General features: G+C 39.2%; 1 long non-coding RNA gene across 1 annotated transcript; it reads right to left on the bottom strand.

Moving 5' to 3' along the window:
- Positions 1–296: 296 nt before the first annotated feature.
- On the bottom strand, positions 297–23,758 carry LOC101157765. Its single transcript, XR_177348.4, has 3 exons — positions 23,429–23,758; positions 12,252–12,348; positions 297–2,277 (listed from the first exon to the last, which is right to left on the bottom strand). It is a non-coding gene; the product is annotated as an uncharacterized LOC101157765 (long non-coding RNA).
- Between the last annotated feature and the right edge of the window lie 733 nt (positions 23,759–24,491).

The raw sequence follows: 24,491 nt of genomic DNA, 5'->3' as shown, positions 1-24,491 counted from the left end.
CTGCCCTACAATTATAGACATACACAAACTCACACACCGGGAGATTGATTTTTACTGCAAGGACATTTTGGAAATTACTGCAGTTTTCCAGCGAACATATTTCTACAAATGAGAAGAAAAAAAATCTCTGAAAATGACAATTGGAGACAGAAATATGAACTGGTAAAATAATAATTGGTATGGGCTCAAACCCTTTTTAAAGGTGAAGATTAGATTTATAACTAAACTAAACCTAAACGTGTGCGTTTGGATGTGCTGTTTGTGGGTCTGGCAAGGAGCTATGTTTGTTTTCATTATTTGGTTGCTTCTTCCTGAGGTTGTCCCTGCACTGACAGATGTGAACAGACATGCCACGCTCACAGAACACACACAGACACACCTGAGCTGGGGTCTAAGTCCAGCTGGAGGTGCTCTCCTGCCAAACCTGCTGACAGGCTGACTGTTTTCGTATTCGTTACACACACAATTACTGGAACTGACATGACACATACACAAAGCCGGACTAAAGACAAAAACAGAACAAGAAGTATGTACTTGTTGGCCAATTATTATTTCAAGTACAAGTTGTATTTTTTGGTTTTAAAAACAAGGAGCTAAGTTGTATTTAACCTACTGCCTTTAGCATGCTGTTAAAAACCATATTTGCTTTTTTTTTATTCAATTAAAGAAGATGTTGAAATCTGAGATAGGCCTAAAAAATTGCAGTCACAAGTGAATGAAGAGCAGCAGTAGTCATTTGATAAAAGGAGCAAGCAGGCAGAGACGCAGCAAGAAGGGAGTTACAGACAACAGGCTGCAGGAGGACGGACAGACATGAACGGAAGAGTGGGCTTGCCTCTCTTTCTGTTTCGCAACACACACACACACACAGTTAGGAGACTCCATAGGGCGCCAAATAATAACCTTCCTTGTCATTATCATCACCCAGCCAAACCGCTCTTCTTCCCCCAGTCCTCCTCCTCCTCCTTCCATCTTCAACACAATCATTGCCCTATCGTTTACAGTGAGCTGCTAAATAGGAACATCAATAGACACATCCATTAGCAGTGTGAGTTCTTCGCTCTCTGATTCTAAAGTGCTTTGATAGCCGAAGCATGTATCCACACACACACACACCCACACACACACACCCTCGGCCGACGGTTAACCAAGCTAGCCCCTGTGCAGAGGGAGCTGGAATGATGGAGTGTATCATTAGTGCTGGTTAGTGACACGGCCGCTGTGAGGGTGGGGCCGTCAGTTAACCTAAAGCTGGGAGTAAATGATGCACTTTTCCTATTTAAGCTGCATTTAAACATGCTGCGCTGATTTTATGACACAGTTTAAGCTGTAGAAACCAAGCTTTTCTTTATTCCATCTCAGCTCATCCTGCGTGTTATTTTACACCCATTCTAAGTAAGGTATTTTTAGAAGTTATAAAGGAAATGTTCTTTGAAACGAATCAGTGTTTTTATACTGATGAGGAATTTTCTTTAGAAATTTCTGTTAGAAATGATGTGTACCAGTTAAAGCCAAGGAATTTTAAGCAAACATTATTGAAAAGAAAAGCTAATTTTGTATCTTGCAGCCCTTGCTCTAAATTTAGAGTACAACATTGGGGATGCAAACTAGTATGAAAAGCATTTTATTTTCGTTTGAAAGAAGTTTTCTCAAACTCAGTCAAAGTAGAGAAGGAGTAGGACGAAAGTGAATACTAAGACAGCGAGGGAGGGTTTTCCCGCAATGCTGCACCATAAATTTAGCACGCAAGAGTTTTTTTCCCCAGTCATTTTTCTTTTAGAGGTATACTTTGCAGGAAGCTGGGAAGCCTGGGAGGGACTCTGGGTGGGTCACATGAATTGGTTGTGGAGGGTTGAAACAGATGTGGAGCTGTTAAACCTGTCAAGACAGATTTTGAGTGACAGAAAAAAATGGAGCATGAACATAAAGGCTCAAATAGATCAAGAATTTGTATAAATTAGTTTTTTTTTTTATTAAAAAAAACTACTTAAAGTGTAGAACAGACAATCCAACTTGTCCTAATGAATCACATGCTCATTTGATTAAAACATTGAATTCAATGAAGAAAACAAGGGTGGATAATGGGTTTGTTTTCAAGCGTTTCCGTTATTATTATCTTTCTGACTCGGTGGTCTCTTCCTTTACTGTAACAGTTGTGTGTGTGTGTAGGTGTGTGTGTGTGTGAATGGGGTGGGGTGGTGGTAGACCGCAGACAGCCTCAAGGTGCCATTTCGCTGAGCGTGTGTGTACGCTTGCGTGCCTCCTTCATGTCTGGACCTGGGCAGAAAACAAACAGGGGAGAAGAAAGCTTAGGATGAAATTCAGGTGTCGTATGGTAAAACATTGTCATTGAAATGCAACACACACTCACTGACCCAAGAGTACAGCTGATATACACATACGCAAACACGGACACAGACACACAGACAACTGAATCATATTGTTGTATTCCTCTGTTTTCCACAATAACACTTAGGGGTTCACGTGTGGCTCCATTTCCGACTGTATGTTCGTGGAGGTGAGAGGGCCTCGAATTATTGAGGTGCAGTGACGGATGTCGGAAGAATATTTGCTTTAATAAGCTAGCCCCTCCAGAGAACTCACGTGATTTTATACGAACAAGCAGCCCACTCTGAACCAAAAGACTATCAACACCCTGGGTGGTCTTGAGAAACACGGATGTGGAGCCAGCACGTGTGTACATTAAAGTGATTTATTAGGGAAAGAAACAAAGGTGCTTTTAGCACAGAAAACCACCACTTTTGTAAAAATATAAAATCAAAGTCTATTTGCTGAGTGCAAAAATCAGATCCGGGTCAATTAAAAAAACGCAGCTACCCGTGTAACGTGTTTGTAATAAAGGCGTTTTTTTTTTTTTAACATAATTCCAAATTTGTGTATTATGTGTAATCGTAATGCATTCTATGCTGTAGAGATGGCTCTAATATTCCCGGAGCACGATGAGGTTGAGAGGGATGCGAGACAGAATGAAATATCAAAAAGAAAATTTCAGAGTATAAAATCATAGGCTGACCAGATGAAGGGGGTGAGAAGAAAAAGCAAAGCAGCAGAATTTAACGCATGCTGGACTCCTTCTACAAAATTATGCATGTGTACATTATTTTTGACTAATATATACACATTTTCTGCAGTATCACACCTTGTATCTTGATTTGTCAAAATAATAATAATTTAGCACTCTTTTTTCATGAAGCTATAGTACATATCTGTCAACTTCATGTAATTTTTGTGGAAAAAAACAAGGATTATAATAATTATCTGTCCGTTTTTCTGTTGACTCGTCTCCGTACTTTTATGTTATTTCTTGTATCCCCAGAAATTTTCTTTGATTCATTTGGCCTCCCATTGTGTCGGGTAATGAGTCATCGTGTGCATCCTGAAAGCAGCTGGTAATTTGGGGTGAATAAGCACATCAAAGATCCGGTGGAAGTTATCTTCATTATTGCTTCTTTTTTTTTAAGCCTCTTTAGCCACATTAATGAGATCTTTCTGCAACCTACTGTTCATTCTTTAAGTAGTCCCTCTGAGTCCTTTTTTTTTTACTTCCATCATCTATGCTGTAAGATTGTTTTACCCTTTGGCAAAAAAAACGTATGCAGCTGGATGTAAGTAAATGAAGATCTGTAGATGTGCAAATGCGCTACACTGAAGGACTTTAAGTTTATCCCAAAAACAAGAGTATCATTGCAGAATGATACAAAAACTTGCCAAAAGACCCCTACAAGACAAAAATCCATCTTAAGTCTTAGGCAAAGGATAAAAATGCTGTAACGGGACAGTTAAATATGGTTTTCCTGCGTTCCTCTCAGTCTAGATCCGCATTTACAGAGAAAGAACAATGACTGACCTTGGCTGTAAGAAAAATTGCCTCAATTGTTCATACCTCACTTTGATGTTAAATACTATGAAACAGGGCAGCGCTGTGAAACCTGCTCACTGTGCATGAAAAAATTAAACCTTTCATGTCTACTAACTGCTTCTTTGCAGTTTTTCTCTTCTGAATTATTATACACTGACATCTGCCACAATATATGATTTACTATTTGTCAGGATGAACTACTTATGCTTTTTTTGTGTGCATGGTAATTACTAGGTTTTATTTATTAATTTGCTGATTTTTGTAACCATTCCCTAACAAGTTTTATTTTCTTCCATTACTCCCTTTTCCTGCATTCTCACTTCCTTCACGCTTCACTAAGCAGACTTGCAAAATGCAGGGAAGGTAAGTCCATCTTAAAGCCCCGACAGAGAGCGAGCGGAGGAACTGATGTGTTAAAAATGCAACAGTTTGCGTCTATGTTTTCCCATCAGGCTAAATAACTGAACTGAGATGATAAAAAGGCTGTAAATTAACAGGTATGTGAAGTTTTGATGTGTGTTTGTGTTAACAAGAAGAAACTATTAATCAGGAGTGCTCAAAAAGCCCTTGTTGTGGGTTTGACTGGCAGTGCAGTTGTTATTCCTTCTCTCCAAATTGATGGCAGCTTCAAATGAACTGCAGCTAGTTTCCAGATTTGTCCAATATAGAATAGAAAATTGACAAGGTTGTAAGTCCATAAACTCCCAATAAATAACTAACAAATGTTATGGATTTTCCAAAAATATGATAGCGGGTAAATAGAAAATGCAGTAAACTTAAATTAAGAGGTTTGACATGATATAAGACTGTCAGATAGATGTTAATAATATTTTTACTCTCGTTTTACCTAAGAAATGAAATCTTTTGCTCATTCAAAAAATAAATAAAAATAAATAAAAAAAATAACAATTAAAATCACCCAAAAAAAACCCCAACATATTTCAAAAACAATAATAAAATAAATCTTTATGGCTTTTATGGTAACATGAACCCCTTTTGTATCATATAGCTTCCACTGTTAGCCTAAATACAGGCTTATAGGAGAGGCTAAAATTAAACATCTAAAGCACAGCAGTCCCATTTAGGTGTGCATTTGTGAATGTCGGATATATTTACCAGCTACTTTGATCAATTCTGCTGCGCCCCAACCAAACAACCAACGTAGGTAGCATAGCGGTAAACAAAGGGACCACCTACTTTCCTTCCTTTCACCATATATGTCAATCTCTGTGCGTTGTCTATTTTTTATTGGAAATATTTCGCCTGTTTGTAATATGTAGAGCTAGACCACCCAGAACATTTACCCAAAAACCCTCCACCAAAAACAGCTACTCTTAATTATATCCATCCTCTGGGAGTGTCTTTCTGCTCAAAACAGACCTCTGACCCCCCCCCCCCCTTCACCGCCACCACCCTGAGTCGATGGGCCACAAACCTCACCCCGATGACTTATGGAAAAATCATTTTGGTGAACATGCTAACCTTAGATGAAAACAAACATATTAAGTGTCACACTTTTTCTTAAAACTGTATTTTCTCTGAGTTGACAAAAGCAATTTGATTTGTTACAGTCATTATCTCATCTTCCATAAGGAAACTTGTAAAGACTCCAGCAGAACCAGACAATAATTTAGCAAGTTTCAACAATACAGTAAATGATTTTCAAAATGTTATGAGCTAATAAAGTTTTAATATTAATGATTGCAAAATGATACACACTTTGTAAATAGAGGGAAAGACATCTGCAGTGTTGTAAAAAGGAACTTTGTATTGACTCTGCAAGAAATTTACCAATAAATGTTAAATTTGTCCATTAAAATTCTAGTTGACCAAAAGTCTTTATGTATCCGAAATAAAACAGATTTAAGTATAAAAAATAGTTTTGTTTGCACTAACTAAAGTATGGAAAAAGTAGAGGTTAGGGTGATATTATTGCGTTTAGAATGCTTTTAAACCTGATCACATGTGCAACAATGAAAGACAAGTTGAGAGATCTCTTCTCAATCTCTTGATTCAAACCCAAAATGTCTATTGTTGCTTTATTTTGATGTTAATTAAGATAAACTGTGTTGTATGACTCCCTAATAAATATCACCCAACAAAGTTAAGATAGACACAAGCTTCAGGTAACTTAATTTTAAATACGAATTAGAGAAAAATAAATGATACAAATGTAATACCGAGGTTTTTAGGTGTTTAGGCACACGTACAAGGCTTTTGAGGAATTATGAAGAATTTTTAATGCAGTGAAAAAAAACATTTTCCCACATTTTTTTTTTAGTTTTATTCTTTGATACAGTATATTTTGCACTTTTACTGCAAAGGGAATCCCGAAAATACCCAAGTAAATATTAAAGATGGCAAAAAAAACAACTAAAAGTACAGATACTGTATTAAAGTATTTTTTACTTTGCTATGTTACACCACTGCATAACTGAATGGGGGGCCACGTGGAAGAAACTGCTCAACAAAAGAGGATCTTGAGAAGATGGAGTTCTCTTGCATGACCTCAAATTTACATTGTTTGGAGTTTTCGCGTAGCGTGCACATATAAACATGAAAGCACATACAGAAGCACAATGAGAAGCTCTGCTCAGGCGGGACCCCAGTGACTTATCTGCCAGACAAATCCTCCTTGTGCTTTGATCTGCTGCCCATTTCTCCATCTGTGTTTTTTGTTTCTCAAGCAATCAGCTGTGATGTTTCGCTGTAGAGCAGCCGAATTCCAAGACCCAAGAAAGAAAACACTGTCAATTTCTGGAGCTAAAAAAAGATTCTCTGAAATGCATAACAAAAATAACTAAAAATAAACTTTGTCCTTCCAATTGTTATCAATACTTTCCTTCAAGGATGAAGGAGTTAATCTGCTTCAGTTGTAGTTTAGCTGAGATGCTATCGAAAGCCATTTGTTCCAAGTAGCAAGGCTAATGACCCTGATCCGATGCTCGGCATTCGGCAGGGAGCAAAGGAAGGTAAGTAACCTCATATATTCTCGTGGGGACGACCTAATGAGAGAGAATGGGAATACGAGCTACGGTCCATCATCTACTTAGAGCCAAGACAGCAGTGCCACCTTCCCACCTCCCCTCCCTCTGAACTGACAGACACACAAACTCCCATAAAGAACAGCTCCTCCTCTGCACCTAATTTCACTCCTATCTTCCTAAATAAATCTAACACGTGTCCCATTTTCTCATCAATAAGTCAATAGTTCATTTATTCAAGGACATTGGTATTATTACTGTAAACAAGGAGTTCCATCATCAAGATGACTGCCGGTTTTTACGGGCCCTTTTAACCATTTGGTTGGAATTCATCAATCTGCTTTACTGCGGACAGAAGCTTTACATTACAAACTGTTAGACATGTACTGATGCTTTCAATGGAAAGAGAGAAATGGTTTACCCACAATTTGTTATTTAAAAAAATTGTACAAAATAATGGCAAAGTGGAGGACAAAAATTGGCTTACACAAAAAAAGTATTTCTAATTTATTGACATAAATTAAATTATTTTCTTAGTCTTATTAGTTGGTTAATATTCTGCAAATCAGTTGCATAGATTTTAATCCAACCCAAAGCTTTGGATGTGGTAAATGACTGAAAAAATGTCTAATCTACAGATTCTTGCAAGATATTACCCTAATAAATAAATAAATAAATAAATGTGAGAGCGTTTTTTTTCTGTTTATAGATGCATCATTTACATAGGAACTGGCATTTCTTATCTATAAGTGCGTAAACGCTGCCAAAAGTTGCAGCTATACTGAAAGGAGCATAAATACATGAACACAACATATAGTTGAGTATGGATGCCACTGCTGTGTGAGGCAGAGGGATTTCTGCTGTGATGGGAAAGCAGCAGGGGGTCCACTCCTCTGCTTTTATACGATTCAAGTCAAGCCTGGCTGCCTCTTTCCCCTCTGGCACGCACGGGAATATTTATGCGTGCCGTGTGGAAAAAAAAAATGGGTGCTAGAATGAGTACCCGACAGCATGCTGTGTACATCCGTGCAAGTGTTTGTGTGTGTCAGTAATACCTCCAATGGCAGACTAATGATAGGTCTTATCGACACACAGCAGTGAATGCAGGCCTTTGTCTCCTCTCGGGACGCATTATGAAAAGCCTAGGAGACTGCCTTTGACTGCTCTTTCATCCGTTTACCCAACGGTGAAGCCCGGCACAAGAAAGCCAAGTGTTAGACGGTTCCTGCACTGTGGCAGTTTGGCCCTGACGACTCATCAACAAATCAGGTATAAGTTAGACTCGTAAGTGTTGAACTAAAGGTAAAATTACTAGAATTTAGGTATCAAAGGGAAAATGAACAAAGGGGTAGCTGAAATAAAATTCCCTAAATGACATCCAAGCTACATTACTGTAAGTCAATAAATTTGTAATAACCACTATCTAACCTATTTTTATTTCCATCAGCTAACACTAGTTTTGTCTATGAAATCAGAAAACCCACTTTCTCTATAACTCCATTACATCTGGGTCTGTGCCATAAATAAACTATATTATATTTCTCATGTAAAAGTGAGAGAATATTCGCAGTTCTCAAAAAATTCTGTTCACTCTTGTTTCCACGTGGGTTTGAAAATGAAGTTTGAATCAAGAAGTTAATGAAATGAAAATGTTTTTCATTCTGAAACGTCACTTTTCTCAGTTAACATAGCCTTGCTTGTGGAAGCACAGTCATTTGCAGGCTTCTCCTGCTGAGTCTATAAAAATCTTTTTCCCATTTATGCTTTTTACAGCCTGATTTAGGATTTGTATTGGACTTGAATAGCACCTTTGTGGGTTATATTCCTTCTCCGTGTGTTTCTGTTTTTCCTCTAATGCCATTCTGTCACTCTCCATTAATCCTTGTTTTCTCGCAAGGCAACTCTAAAGTAATCATTGACGATAATTTTAGTGTTTTTTTTATTTTTTTTATTTCAACACTTTGATCTAAAGGGGAAGAGCAATCAAAGGACAATTATTTTTCTGATTTTTTGAAGATAACGCTACAAATGGCATCTGTTTCTCTTTGTCGTTAACTTCCACTCTGAGTTCTTGTCTGGCCCCCCACTCCACATCATCAGTCTTTTCATCTTTATCTCAAATCGTGGTGGCTTTATACACAACAGCTCCTTCTGAGCCTCCACCTTGTGAATGTGTCTTTGACAGAAAAGCACTCTGTTGTTTCACTCAGTCCTTTATGCAGACAGTTCTTTCACCACTTGTCCTGTAGGTTTTCATGGTCACTCCCCAGCTAAGAGGGTATTCATCCTCATAATTCCAGACTATTGTGCATCGTGCACTGGCTATTTTGCGAGAGCATGAAACTAACAATTACTCGCTCTGTCCCCCAGTGCGGCAGTAAATCAATATGACAAGACAGAGTGACTCATCTGCTTGTCATTTTCCTGTATGCGTGCATTTGAAAAATGAAACCTAGTGGCAAGCTGTGGCTTGAGCCTTGGCTTCATTTGTACAAATGGACACCAAAGGCCTGCCTCTCGAGTCGAGTCCAGTTTGGGGCTTACTCACAGCATATCAGCTGGGCCGTGCCAGAATCCACGTGGCCCCAAAGTAAGGCTCTTTTGGTCACTTTGGTGCCGTTCCCTGGAACATGCAGAAGTCTATAACAGCACCGGCCCTGGATCCTTCAAGTAACAGCAGCCATCTATTGTGTTAGTCTGAATACTGACAGTGAAAGAGTTAATGAGTGGAGCCAGGTACAGCAAGCAATCAGCCCCCTGTTGGCTGTCAGCATGGCATGGCCCAACTGGCATGCTGTGAGCAGGACCCTTGACAAACTTGGTGGCTTCTAAAAGCTCTCGTTCAATGGGAAGATGCCCTTGAGAGGAAAAAAGGGGGGAAGAGGAAGCAGTAGGACCATGTTGGGATATTTTTTCACAACATTCTTCACCTCTTGTCTTTCTGTCTTCCTTCGACTCATGCAGCTTTTGACAAGTCCCTTAAACAATGGGGTTGTGTAGAGCAACATTTGCCTGCACAAATCCCACATGACAAATACATAATACATGCATCTAAGGGATGATGAAAGAAGACATTTCTACTTCAAACAAGTACAGAACTGACTATTTTTGATTGTTTTGTTTGCTTTTAAAGAGCAATTTGGCCAGTAGGTCATTTCTCTAAATGCATTATTCTTGTATTTTGGGTACAAAGTTGGAGTTTTTTTGTTCAATGTCTAACAGAAGAAAATAGAACACCCATTTGTAAAAGTAATTATAAATATAAAGAGGAAAAAAGGGACAATTGGGAAAGATTATGGAACTGATGGCTTAAAAGAGTGGGAACACAAAGGACCAGTTGGTTTGCGAAGGCATACTAAAAAATTAAGAGCTAGAAGACAGGCTCGGGCTCTTAAGAAAGCAAACTTACCCAGAAAAAAGAAATAAATTAATATCAACTTGAAGCAAAAATCCTACTAAAGCCCCCCCCCACACACACAATTTTAAACAGTCAAATGAACAAAATGACTTTATTGAAAGTAATTTGTTTTTAAAAAAATAACAATTTCAGTCAAAGAGTAATATCCTGTATTTTTAGTGTATTAAAAGAAGAACATAAGGAATGACGGATGGAATTATGTCTGAATGAAAGCAGCCTGGAAGGAAGCCAATAAAAGCTTTGAAGAAAAATCACATCGTTGCTATAATAACCTCTGGGTTGAAGGTTGAAGTGGAAGAGTGTTTTCAACAAAAGGGAGGCAGAGAAGAACTGAAGGAAACAACATTTTTCTTTCTTCTTCCTCTGCCTTTCCTCTTTAACCGTCCATCTGTCTGTGTATAGCGGTTTACCAGACGCAGATGCAAACGCTCTGTTAATGGCTGCATGAAAGTCGATGATCCAGTACTGCTGCAGCCTCACACTGAGAGAGGAAGATTAGTCTCTGAGAAACTGCTCACTATGGGAACCGCTAAAACTTGGTTAAAACAATAAGGTGGCTCCTCACCGGGCTTCTTTTCTGTATTGTGCCTTGAGGCTATGCTGTTTATCAAGGTAAAAATGTATTTTCTTTTTCTTCCTTCACCAGATCTCTAAAATATTTATTTTTCTTTCCTACTTTTCACTGGATTCTATATATATTTTATAAATGATTTGTGCAAGCACTGGATGAGTTTGACAGTGCCATACGGGATTCATGTTATATTAAACAAAGAAATGTTAATTTTTTTTAAAAGTGCATATTTTCAAATACACATCCATGAATAGAGATAACATGAAAATGAAAGATTTTGCATTTTAAAAAATGTTCTATGCGGTGTGGATTTAAAGTTCATATACCAGCATTTGTTGAAGCACTAAAAGCTTATTTCAGCTCTTCAAAACTCCTTATCTATATTTTTCTTTCCTGTGAAAGTAATCCGCTCTTGATTTAAAAGAGCTTATATGTACTTCAACACCGTTGCCTCATTTAGAATGTGTGGTTCTATGAATATGCTAAGTAGTCTCCGCCTCCACCTTCACAGCTCGCCTACAGTTTGTGAAGACCTGCTTAACTTCAGCTCCGCTCAAAAACTACATGGAAAACAGGGTATTTGGGTAGAGAAACATTCCTCAGATTGAGCTTTAATTAAGTAGGTGTTGTAACTTTTAGGATGGGATTCTCTACACGTTATATAATATTCACAGTCACTTGCCATAAGACACTTTTTTTACAGATTTTTTTAAGTGACTTTCTAGGAAGATTCTGTAAAAGGATTATCGATAAATAAAAGTTTTCTACAAAAATCGTTCTGATAGTACTTGGTTGTGTGATTCTCCCAACACCTCTTTTCTATTTGTTAAAAAAAATAAAGATATATTTAATATCTGTTGCTTCTCCAGTGATCTTTATTCTTTTCTTCAGTTTGTACAATAAATTATGTTTTAGATATTTCATAAGTCTTCTAAAAAGAAAAAAGTTAATTATGTGAATATAGGAGCTTTGAGTCATGCTCTTTCTGAATTTCAAATAAATGGGTGATTATGCAGACCATCTTTAAAATTCAGGATTCTTCGTTTAGTTTTTTGTAAAACTCAAACGGTTAATCCGACACAACAACAATGAAAACATCGTTACAAAAACTTCTGGCGGACACTTCATCAACTCTGAGAAATGAATGTGAAAAAACAGAAGATGCAAACACTAGTGAAGTGGGGCTGCAGTGGATGACTCAGACAGGATGATAGGCTCTTCACCTGCCGACTGTTGCTCCAAAAGACACAAAACAAGCATGCTTAGTCTCAGACCTAACAAAAAGCATGCACACATGCAAACATCAAACCCGCTCCAGGTGCATAACTGACCCAGAGAACCAGGTGGAGGAGCAACAAAGATGGAGGGTGAGACAGGAAGAAAACCGAGCTTTCTTACATCTCTTTAATCTCTTCTCTGCAACTGCTTCCTTCTTCTTTTTGGTGAGGGCCAACACGCAGAAAGCACTATCCTTGTGCCAGCATCTTTTTAAGACCTAACATAGAAAAGCGAAGAGAAGAAGAGAAAGAAACACACTTAGTATTCTATTTGTTGAATAAAAAGCTTTAAAAAAACATCTTTAAAAAAGACTGCTGTTTTAGGATATTATTCAAAAATTAATTTAGTTCATGGCTTAAACAAAAATGCTTATTAACTAAAACTTCTGTTACTTGCTGGAAAAAATAGCTCACAGGATGAAAACTAATAAGGTGGCTGTAAAAAAAAAAACTTGCACACTGTGTTGGCTTTGGTAATATGTCTTTTTTTCCCACCCCTTTCTTTTGTTGATATATTCTGAGTTGACATGCACCATTTGGATAATTTTATCATGGCTGTACGCCTTTGAAACAATTGACATGGTGTGTTTTGTGAGTCTGCATGGAGCGGGTGTCTTACAGTGTTCTGATGAAATTGCTAACAGCTGTGACAGCCACCATTGAGCACACAAACATTCTTTTCGCCATCTCATTTGTAGCAAACAGCTGCACAGATAAAGCATGAGGGGTTAAGCAAATATTGGCACAAAGGCCAGAAAACAATGCACCAACCTCATCCCTCCCCTGTCACTCACGCACACTCCCCTCAAACTGTGGCATTACTGCGAGTGTGCCAGCTGCACGGGTGAAAAAAAGAAAATGACTGGCACTGCTTGTTCTCTTTATTACTGTAAACAGAACAGCCAACTCTGCTACCCTCCCATTCATTCTAATCTCTTTTTCTCAGTGATAAACCTCCACAGTCACTCTTTCTTCATCTGCGCCCCTCCGAAGAGCTCCCCTCCAGTCGGGTGTGGACCCTCGAACAAGGCAGCGACAGTGCTTCTTTGTCTGTTCTCCCCACCTCCCCCATTCCCCCTTATCCCTGCTCTAAGTGATGCTGGTTGGCGGGTACGAAGACATGCCTCAACAGGAACACCAGAGGAGAGGAAGAGAAGGAACGAAGAAGGAAAAATGTAGGTGGAGGGAGGTCATTTAAAAAAATGCACCCCCCCCTCCCCTCTCTTTCTATTTAACACACTGTTCTGTCTATCCAGCCTTGCATGAGAGGCTGTCTTCTAAAAGAGTTTGTGGGGAAAGACGGTGGGTTTCAGCTGACCACACCCTCAGTGAACCCGCCGACTTCGCTAGACTCAGCACTGCTGAATTTCATTTGCAGGGGACCACTTCTGGTTTAGACGGGAAGCTAATTTTAAACTCCAATGTCAACATAAAACTGACCACCAAATTTAAAAAAACATATATTTACATATATGCGTTTCCTAATACATAGCTTTGTTTTTTATTTGTCAAAAATGCATGACATTTAAATGGAAAAGTTCTAAAAACAGCTCTTGGGTCCCCAGCTCATGACTTCTCATATAGGCAAAGAAAATACCGGGATTGGCCTCTGAGGTTAGTCAAGACAGTTTTAGCCGTGGTCCCAGTCATGGCTCTGCAAACACAGGTTCTTTATAGCATAAATACTGCTCTTCTAATGGTGCCTGAGGAATGTCTCAATGGGAAGTAAGGGAGACAGGAGAGAAGAGGAGGATCTAATAGTCAAAACACACATGTGCGCGCACAGGGACTCTCCTGCCGCTTCGGGGCAATTGGATCATTAACCCCAACTAATCTACAAACAGATTTATTGAAAAGAAGAAAAAAAAGTCTTTCCAGCTTAAGTGCACTCACAGTCTAAGATGCATATAGTGCTTGAGAGAAGAGGGCGTGGTGTGTTTTGGTGTTGTAACCACATGTGAGCCACCTCTCTCAGAAATGGAATTCTGTGTCGTAGCTGCCATTTTCCACAGTGTCTGCTGTGACAGACAGGGAGTACATGACAGATACAGCTCCAGAGGATGCATGAGTTTTTGCGTGGCTCGTCTGTGCCGCCTGCGCAAACCCACGGCCTTCCTTCAGGACGCCTGCCTCCATGTGACACCCGCTGCGCCTACTTCATTAATCAATAGAACAGATGAAGACAGACTCCTGCTGCGATATGAGGGAAAACAGTAGCTTGGGCTTCCAACTGTGTGTATCTGTTTCTGCATGTACAGACTGTTGAATGCCCCTGGGTAAAATATGGCAAACATGCTCTAAACCTTGAGGGCTTCCTGTCCACACAGTGATTCTGCCCTGAAGTTGGCATCTTTTATTTCAGGATCTCAGTTTATCTAGTGTATATTAATTCAAACCCTTAAAAAATATTAGATCCAAGGAACTGAGAGTTTGTTGTCCTTGTTGGAGAACTTATGTGCATCATTTTGAAGTGTTCTTGTCTTATGAGGAGTTTTGTGTTATTTAGAAATTTCAATATATCAGTGAGCTTCAGAAATCATACTAAAAATTGAAGCTTCTTTGATGACTTCCCTTCTTCTTCAAAATGGTTAGTCGTTCAGACTAGCACCATCTTGTCCATAAATCCAAGAGTTATGGACAAAACATATAAGAGCTCGTTCCTAAACACACAAACTTCTATGACATTTTGTCTGCTTTCCAAAAAAAATGTTAGCCATAAAAAAATTAAAAAGAAACTGACACAAAGGTTATAGAGAAAAATCCAGAAGATGTTTTTTCAACTGCATAAAAAACAAGGCAGACAAAATCCACAAAAATATGTCACATTTCACCTCTCTAACCCAAATGTCAAGCTGTTATAATGAATATTGGTGTAAAGCCACTAAATGCAGCTTACACAATCAGCAGAGAATGTGCTTCTTATATACATTTAGGAACATCCAAAATAATTCCACAATAAAAGAAAGTAATTTACTGCATTTCTTTAACTTTGACATATTTGATATCTATGTATATATTTAAAGACCCACACCAATTAAAAATCATGTTTTTGGTGTTTTTAACATGTTCTTTTAGCATTTTTCTCATGATGGAGGACATAATTAAAGATTCTGGGTATTTCTCTACTTAAATCAAATCAAGAGCAGATAAAGAAAAAAGCAGCTGAAATGGTTTGGACATTGACATAGGTGCTACAATTGGCAGGCCACATGAAGTTCCCTGCACTGCTCCATTCCTATGTATCCATTTGCAATCAAATATACCCAAAAAGGTTTTTCTCTAGTCTAAGCTGGCATCTAGCTCAAAACTACACGGCAGGATAGCTCCAATATCGCCCCCCATTTTTGCTGCATCGCAAATATTATGTTTGAGGTTGGGAGGGGCTGTAAGCTAGCGGGAGAGCATGTAAACAGATGGATGATAGCAAATGGAGGAGGCCTTACGCTAACAGTTCTGCCCACAACTCAGAGGCAAATTTCTAATAAACTCCTGCAGCGCTGCAGAAACTATATCCTAGAAAACTACTTTTTGTTTTTATTGACATTATCATATTTAAAATACCACTGGGAACACTTTTACAATAGATCAAAAGATGATTGGAGTGGGTCTTTAAGTATGACATCAAAGAGTTTCTGTATTATTTCTTTATCTGATTAAATTGTTGCTGTACTGTCTTTACATTGGCAATAAAATTTTACATTATGTTTTATAGTAATAGGATGAGACTGAAATACATGAATGTGACACTATTATAATATGACAAAGGGTCAGAAGTATTCTGTACTCAATGTTTCTTAACTGCTGTTTCAAAATTCCAGTTTAATAGATGGTCAGTGATGTGTTGCCAGAAAAACATACATCTGGCATGGAGGGGAAAAAAATCTAAAAAATGAATGAAAAAATGTATTTCTTCATTTGATCACACTGATCATAAAAGACTAAAAAAAATGTTTTTAATCTAATATTTTGGGCAAAATGTTAATGCTTGGTTTATTTTGAGAAAACGTTGCAATTAAGGATGATGGGTTTGTTTTTGCAGCACACATATAGTGGCTTTGATAGATTCTGCACTTTAAGGTACCTCAACATTGGTCAAAAACTTTCTAAAGCAGGTATGAGTGATCATGTTTAGATATTATGCATATATTTCTCTTTATACTTTCTGTTCTGTCTTTCAAGAAGACTCCTCAATACCCATCCAGGTAAAATTTCTGAAAAGAAATGATTGAAACCACGAAAAAGAACTAATCAATGTCAAAAGAAGGTGTAGCCTTATTTTTTTTAAATCGCTTATTCTCGGACTGAATATGTTTTCATATGGAAGAAACAATTAATAAACTTCATGCCTTTACCTTTTTAATCTAATGCACCGATGCATGTTAATCAATCACAAAAAAAACCTTAAATGACACTTGATGCTGGATATTAGAATGCCTTTCTCTGTGAAAGCAAATTCAAAATGTGGTTTAAGGCACATTTAGGTAATGTAAGGCCATTACTGTAGCTTTGAACACATCTACCACAATCATGGGGAAAATCAATTTTATAATTCCTAAGAGTCATTAACACTTACATTTCAAACATAATCAAATTGGGGATATTAGAAGGCTGTTTTCAAGTTTATTTTCCTAATGGGAATGAGGAATGCGTTGGGTTTTCCAAATTGTGAAATGACTTAAACTGAAAAGCCGTAGAGGCCATTTATCCCTCAGAACTTAAAACCTGCAGAAATGTTATCAGTCACAGCTAGACTTTGCCTCCTCAGAGTACTGCAAGACTTTTTTGTGTTTTCCGTCTAACTTGTGATATCTGGCTGGGACTCAGTAGTGTCTTTGTTGGTCTTTGTGCAGTGTTGAATGAATCTTTTCTTTTTTCTTTCTTTAATTTTCATACAAAGATGGACTTTTTGAAACTATAGACGCATTTTAGATCACTTGGTTGCAACCCCAAAAAATTACCCTCTGCACAAATACCATAAAACAAGCTTTAATTTATGTAAAACTATACAAGAAAAAGGTGATTTCTATTAATTTAAACTTAGATTTTGGATTTTAGTTGCTAATCCTCTCTTTAAAACTTAAGATGTTAGGATTGCATAAGTGCAGCGTGTGTGATTTAAGTTTATCGCCCTGGCAGACAGACAAAGGGGCCAATGTAGGCCTCCAGGGGGCAGATGACAAACACTTTCACCACAGCAATACCTAGTCCCCATTCCCTCCCCCTCATACTAAACTCCCGCCAAAACCCACAACAAGCGCAGGGTGGAGGCAGAGTTATTCAGAGCATATTAGTCAGGTGAAAGGGGCCAGGCACAGAGGGACCCTCTTCATTCTGCCGTCCTAATCATCCAAGACAGCTCCTCCAGTGGCAGACCTTCCCGCCAACAAACCCTGCCCCACCCCCATGAAGCATATCCCAGACACGTCTAGGAGTGTTTACAAGGGCAGGCAGCCATGAAGTGGGGAAGCTGACCAAAATGAACAGCCCCCTTGGGAGCTGGAGGTTAATTGTCCATCTTCTTGGTCCAAATTAAACAAGCTTGAGCGTGTTCAAATATACAGATGCATCCCGCCCACCAATTCTGCCCAACTTATAACAGATTGGCACGTTCCAAAGAGAATGCCACTGATGCAGAATGATGAGCGAGACCCCATTGTCTCATTATATTGTCTTCAATTAGGGCCGAGATGATGGGAGACAATGAGAGAAGCATTTGTAATCATGAGCCTCCCAAACTCACGCTGGGAAACAGAACTTCATTATGCCCAATGGTCCCTCATTGACGATAAAACTCAAAAATCTGCAGTTCATCCTCAGGAAGTTTTCAAGTACAAATGGCTTGGAAAGAAGTGTCCCCAGGAAAACTGCGGGGTTTTTAAAATTGAAGGTAACAATAGGCGCAAATGATTCAATGCAAAGCTTTAAAAATCACAGTCGTCACTTCATTATATCCACTGCTCACTTACCTTTCTTGTTTGAGTTTATCACTCATATTCAAGGGATTAGTAGTAAGCATCTTAAAGGTCTTAGAAAATGAGTGAGAAGATTAAAATTAAAGGGTATCAAAAAAAAAGACTGAACTTTCCAGCAATACTTTTTACTGGGATGAAATCACAGACATGAAGTGTGGCCATGATGTCTTTTTATCTTCTCGAGTGACTGTTGTACAAGCTAAGCTCCGAGAACAGAAGCTCCGGCGGAGCTCGTGTCAGAGCCATCTGTAAAAATGAGACTTCTTTAAGAAGGAGAAACTCGAGAGCACATTATCTGCGTTTACCTGGAGAGCGTTCAGCTGAGAAATGACTCGCACCCGACATCTCGTCGGCTTTGTAGCTCACCACGTCATTTAAATCATGCACCGCCATGTCTGTTGGGCTTTGATAGAACCATCCAACCGGACAAATACTTCTTTCAGAAAATTGTGCAAATCATTTCTTTCAACTGGGATTGTGTCTGTATTGTTCCCCCATCTTGCAACCCCCCCGCAACACTCCTCCACTCCGCCTTCCCTCTTTCCTCACAGTACAAAGAACTAATCTGAGACAAGCACTCGCACTAGTTCTGACACACTGTAAGCATAATGCTGAAGTGATTTGGTTTTGTTGAAATCATATTCGTGATGTATGTGGTGAAAAGCATCTTGCTTACAGGACAGCAGAGGGGTTGCAAAAGGACCTTTTCTCCAAACTGCTCAGAACCTTGTTTAATTCAGACCACCAAACCATAATTTGCCCCTTTTTATGTCTCCGTGAGCCAAAACTGGAGATACTTGCCTAAATGTTTTGATTTTGTCCGTTTCCAGATAGAATTGGTCTGCCAGTCAAAAGGATATCCGTCAGGCTGAACTGCCCCGGGGCCGAACATCCTTTACTGGAAGGCACCGACTCCTTATCTGATTCCAGCAGGCAACGCAAGATGATGGTTGTGCCAGCCAGGGCCTTTGATTTCTTTTTTTCTTTTTTTTTAATAATATCCATCTTCTTGCACATTACTGTATTGATTGCCGAAATACCTCATTTTGTTCCTCTACTTCCAGAACACTATTTGTAATGTGATCTCCCAGATGGGGATGGCACAGGGATGGACAGATACTAATCCTCTTTATTCTTCCTTCCAATCTCAATCATTTTTTCCGGTGACACAGTGATATATGTGTGTGTGTATATATATATATATATAAAATAAATAAAATATATATATATATATATATTTTATATTTTATTTATTTTTTTTTTTGAGGGGGGCTGTTGCTTTACTTTTGTTATGTTTGTCACTCCCTAGGGCTCCATGGGTCTGGGGTTTCATCTGCACTTATGACTTATTCCTTTTGGTGAAAAATAACGGCTTACTTCTATCCTTTTGCAAAAGGTAAATAAAATGTAGGCGCGTAAATAAAAGCAAATTAATCAGCAAATCCCATTACCAATGATTTTTATGTTTTTGGAGCTGAGGCTTAACATTGAAATGTGCTCATTGACCTCTGAGGAACAGACACATTCCTCTGTTTTTAACAGAAGGGTGCGCTGGTGCAGAGACGGTAACGCAAACGTCATCAGTCTACTTAGAAGGCTGCAGAGAGTATGTAAATTGCTTCATTAACCTCATGGAGGTTTGAACAAGGGGCCATGCAAAAGGGCTCACTTAATTTAGGTTTTCTTGAATTTTATTAACACTCATTAATTACATGAAGAAACCTTTAGTAAAGGTGATTTGCTGAGGTAGTATTAAACATTTATCCTAACTGGATGTGGCATTCCCACACCCATCACAGCACTCTAACTTTTATAAAAAAAAAAAAAAAACATTGTTAGACATTGAACACCAGACAATAGAAAGGCAAAAAGGGAAGACGCGGGGGGGGGGGTTAAACTGTGAATGTTAGGGTTGAGTTTTCATATGGTGCTTCCCCCCAGTGCATGCCTTGTGTGAAAAATTGGCTTGTAGAGAGAATCTGTGTGTAAGCTGCCAGCAGTGAGGGCTTGCACCTGGAGCAGGGAGGGGCAAGCAAGAGGCCAAGGGTCACCTCATGGGCCAAACAGTGTTGGAGTTCTCCCTCTTCTTAAGGAGGCCAGACAACCCCTGCGGCTGAATCGCGCAACATGGGCCTCTCACGCCCCTTCCTTCCTTTCCCTTCACTCCTTCCTACCGCGATCACCTCCTTTTCTATTCTACTTCAGAAAACCACAGTAATCCATAACCTACTCAACTATCAGCAACTCAATTATCCCTCCTGTTCAACTATTTTCTCTCCTCGGATGGAGATGAAGAAAAAAAACAATTAACCTCTTCTCAGCGGGGACTTTTCCCAGGAAAAGCTACCCTGGTAAGTGAATAGATTGAGAATTTCAATTCCGAATGATAGCTTAATTTCCTAATGCAAGTTAAAAAAAACTATTTTTGCAGGTTTACGAATGTCCAACAAATGTTTAACTGCCAAAATATGAAGACTGCTATATTCTTAAAGTATAATTGAAGCTACAGAATTTGTTATTTTCACTCCAAAGCAAAATTCAAGTTAATTGATACTCTTTCTTCTTTTGGTTGTTTACACAGAAGCAATATCTCTTTATATAGGGCAAAACATGTACCTTCAATGTATTGTATTTTTTTCTAAAAAATTAGACTAATTCACACCAAGTGTTTATAGATCATCCCCCACATCCTCAGCCTTCAATAAAATGTTCTCCTTTCCCCCTATGTAATGGAGGGGCCTCCTATTCATCTCCAGGTAGAGAGACTCAAAGTGCAAGAGGGAGGAACGGCTTGTTGCTCCCATTGAGCTTTTTATTACTTCCCTCTTCAAAGGATGGCAGAAGAAGACACAGCCTCAAATCTCCTTGATGCCGTGACACTCAGTCAAAAAAAAAAAAAAAAAAACGCACACAAAGACGAGGAAGGATGTCAATTTCAGTACTGAGCAGATTCTACCAGCACTTCTTCTTCAAAACATCCCGTTTGAGAAGATTACATTGTTGTTGATGCAGAGAGACAACCCTTCCAGCTGTTGAGGGATAATCCTCCAACAAACAAGTTTATCGACGATGGACACAGAAAAAAAAAAAAAAACTGGTCATGTACAAAAAATAACCTCTTGTTCCACTTGGAATAGAAAACGGTGTCAAACAAAGGATCCAACCAGCCGTTTGTTTTTGTTTTTTTTTTGCGAGGGAGATTAGCTTGGTACCAAGCTAACCGTACAGACACAAAATGATGTAATCCCTAACCAAGACACATCACAAAAAACAAAGACTATGGAAAATACAGCAACAGACAGATTTGTCAGAGAAAAGCAATTATTGCATAAAAATTTCAACAACTTCTTGAATTTTTGGTAACCGAACATCATACATCACACCAGCTTCATCACTGACCTAAAGACAACCACCATCGAAGCCCAAGTGCATCTCAAACAAAGCCTCAACTAACAAAATGAAGCTTTAAAGTGGATTTTTTTTAACATTTTAGACTTTCTTCTGAATCTAAAAGCATTTCAGTTCTGTTCATTAAGAATGAGACGTTAAAGTTTCAAGGACCGTAATCCTTTTCAATGAGTTAAGACCAATGATTCATATCAACCAATAAGAAAAGGCTTATAAACAAACAAAAAAACAACAACATGATGGATCATAGTTTTTTTTGCGAGGTTTATAACTATATACACATATAGCACAGTGTGTGTAAAAAAGCCGTGTCGCAGCACAGCAGAAGAACTTTGTTCTCGTCGATGCTCGCCTTTACAGCATAGCCTTTAAGACTCAGCAGCGCGCACACACAGTGAGATGCACGCAAAATAGAACACTGAAGAAGTCTTTGATGTTTCCTCCAGGGTGTGTGTGTGTGTGTTGCAGCTTTGTGAGTCACCCACACTCTATCCAACATCCATAGACTGTCTGCACACTGGCTGGTGTCACGTATGCAAAGACACAAACTAACAAACAACACAGTATGTCTTGATTGGGGATGGGGAGCAAAGGAAAGCAACAGAAGCAGGAACTGGCCAAGCCAATCAACCAACTTCACTCCAGACAGACTTCAACTTGTACCATTCATTTTGTCTAGCCCTCAGGTGTCTGGAACCACAGGCGATTGTTAGGTTCATGGTGGCGGGAGAATGGGGTGGAGGTGGGGTAAATGTAGATAACACAGCAGTCAGACAAAGAGGGAACAGGAGCGCTGACTACATACCACTAGCATCAAGGAAGGGAGGGTGGAAGGCAAGGGAGGGAGTGATGAGAAGAAAAGAGGAGGCTTATAAAAATTTGATTAGACAATTCTTTGGTGGAGTGACTTTCTGTGTTGGTTTGCCCCCCCCCCCCCCCCCCCCCCCCCCCCAGTTCCCCTCCTTTCTCGCTCCTCCAGACCGCTGCCTCAGAGAACAGGGCAGACAGATTTTATAGGTCCTAATTAAAGCCATCTGAAGCCTTTCAAAACATCAAATGGCTCTGGTCCCCCGCTCTTTCCCTCTGATTGTGCAGGAGGCACGGAATAAAAATCTGTGCAAATCTATTTTTGCTCTGACTTCCAAGTGTACATAAATTTTGCAGCCCCCCCCCAACACACACACATCCTACTGCCTGACCCCCAGCACCCCCTAATTTCCAATCAATAAAAGGGTTCAGTGAGTGACATGACCTCATAGAGGAAATTCAATAAATTTGACAAGAATTTATGTCTGGGAAAATGGTTTTTGAAAGATTTTGTTTTGTGTATTTTAGTACTTTTTGCTTACATCTTGCCTTTTAAGTGACACAATTTAAAGATCCACCCTTATCCTTCCTGGCGGATTGAAGTGAAGTGCAGCCTTGTTTTAGTCAGCTTCAAGTACTCCATTTATTTTTCCTTCTGTTGCCCCCCCCCCCCTTAATTGTCCTCATTGAGCCGTGTGGACCGGTTGCACAGCCTGCATGCCTGGCTGCCTGACTGGGGTCAACGGGTTTACCGTGTGCTTTTATCTATATTTCATGCTATGGCGCTGCGCACAGACAGCCACACGCGCACAATGAGAAAACCTACAGAGGCGCACAAAGAATCCGGGCAAGATCAGCACTAAATGCACTCTTATCATTCAATCATAAGCTGACGTTACATGTGTTCAATTCTATAAAGAGATCATATATGTTGAAATTGCATTTTGTATGACAACAAAAGGATAAAACGCAAAGGTTGCAGAAGTAGAGCGCACAATTCTCTATTTGACAAATCCCATTTGAACTAGCAGATTATAAAGCAAACTGATTGTTTAAACACTTTTAGTGATTAATAAATCAATTAAAAGGTGGAAAAACATAACCCACTCACAATTCATTTCAATAAGTTCTGGGCGTTACTGGTTCGCCGCTGCGTCTTTCCGCTCGGACAGGGACAAAAAAGTGTCTTCCTGAAGCAAGGCGCGGGTCATCCCCATCGACAGAGCTCTGCTTCATCGTAGGGAGGTGCGCTTCGCGTAAAGATATCACCTCGTCGCCCGTGGTGAGGACAGTGGACGTCCGATTCCGTCGATGTCAGGTCTTCAGTGATGCCTGCACTCGCCGGGATTGCGCGCTGAGAGGACAGGGAGCGCACAGAAAGGCGTCATGTGAGCCGGGGAGAGGTGCGCCATTGGCCAGCAGGGTAGAAGTATGATAAGGCTACTCTGTGCGCCATTGGCCCAGGACGGATGCGGAGGCGCCTCCTCACTTGGCTGTGTGCAAGAATGTGAGTGTGGCTCACTCTTCGTAATTTTCAAGAGAGAAAGGAGGGGGTCATAAATGACAAATTGTTCCTGCGATATGGTATTTGATTCCTTTGGCTTTGGTAGAAGTGAACGGCATGGTAGCCTGCAAGCTCAAACTCTGGCTCCTATTCATAGATAGATTTCAAGAGGGGAAAACTTGAATCCTGATGAAAACTTATAAAAGATCTACTAAATAAAATATGACTTTAATGAGTATAAATGAATGAAAACCGATGGAATCTGTATTGTTATAATTGTTAATCCCAAATTATGTCTTTTTCTTTGTTTTATTTTTTACGTTTTTATTTTTTATTTTGGTTGGATTCACTATTTTGGCCTGGTAACTCAACTGATGATGTAAAGATGTTCCTGGGAGCTCCACACACACACACACACACACACACACACACACACACACACACACGCACACACACACACACACACACACACACACACACACACACACACATTAGTACTTTTATCTTATACCACAAAAACAAAAACATGTGCAGATCATGACTACCATACTGGATTGTCGTGATGTCAAATTAACATTTCAAACTGTAAATTAGAATTATTTGGTTTTGAAAACAGTTTTATCATGCCGGCTAAATAATTTCAGAAGTAAAAGTTTATTTTCTTGGCTAA

The sequence above is a fragment of the Oryzias latipes genome, chromosome 4 (assembly GCF_002234675.1).
Source record: "Oryzias latipes chromosome 4, ASM223467v1".
Lineage (NCBI taxonomy): Eukaryota > Metazoa > Chordata > Actinopteri > Beloniformes > Adrianichthyidae > Oryzias > Oryzias latipes.
The sequence above is the reverse complement of the archived record's forward strand: the minus strand, read 5'-3'. Positions and strand labels throughout refer to the sequence as shown.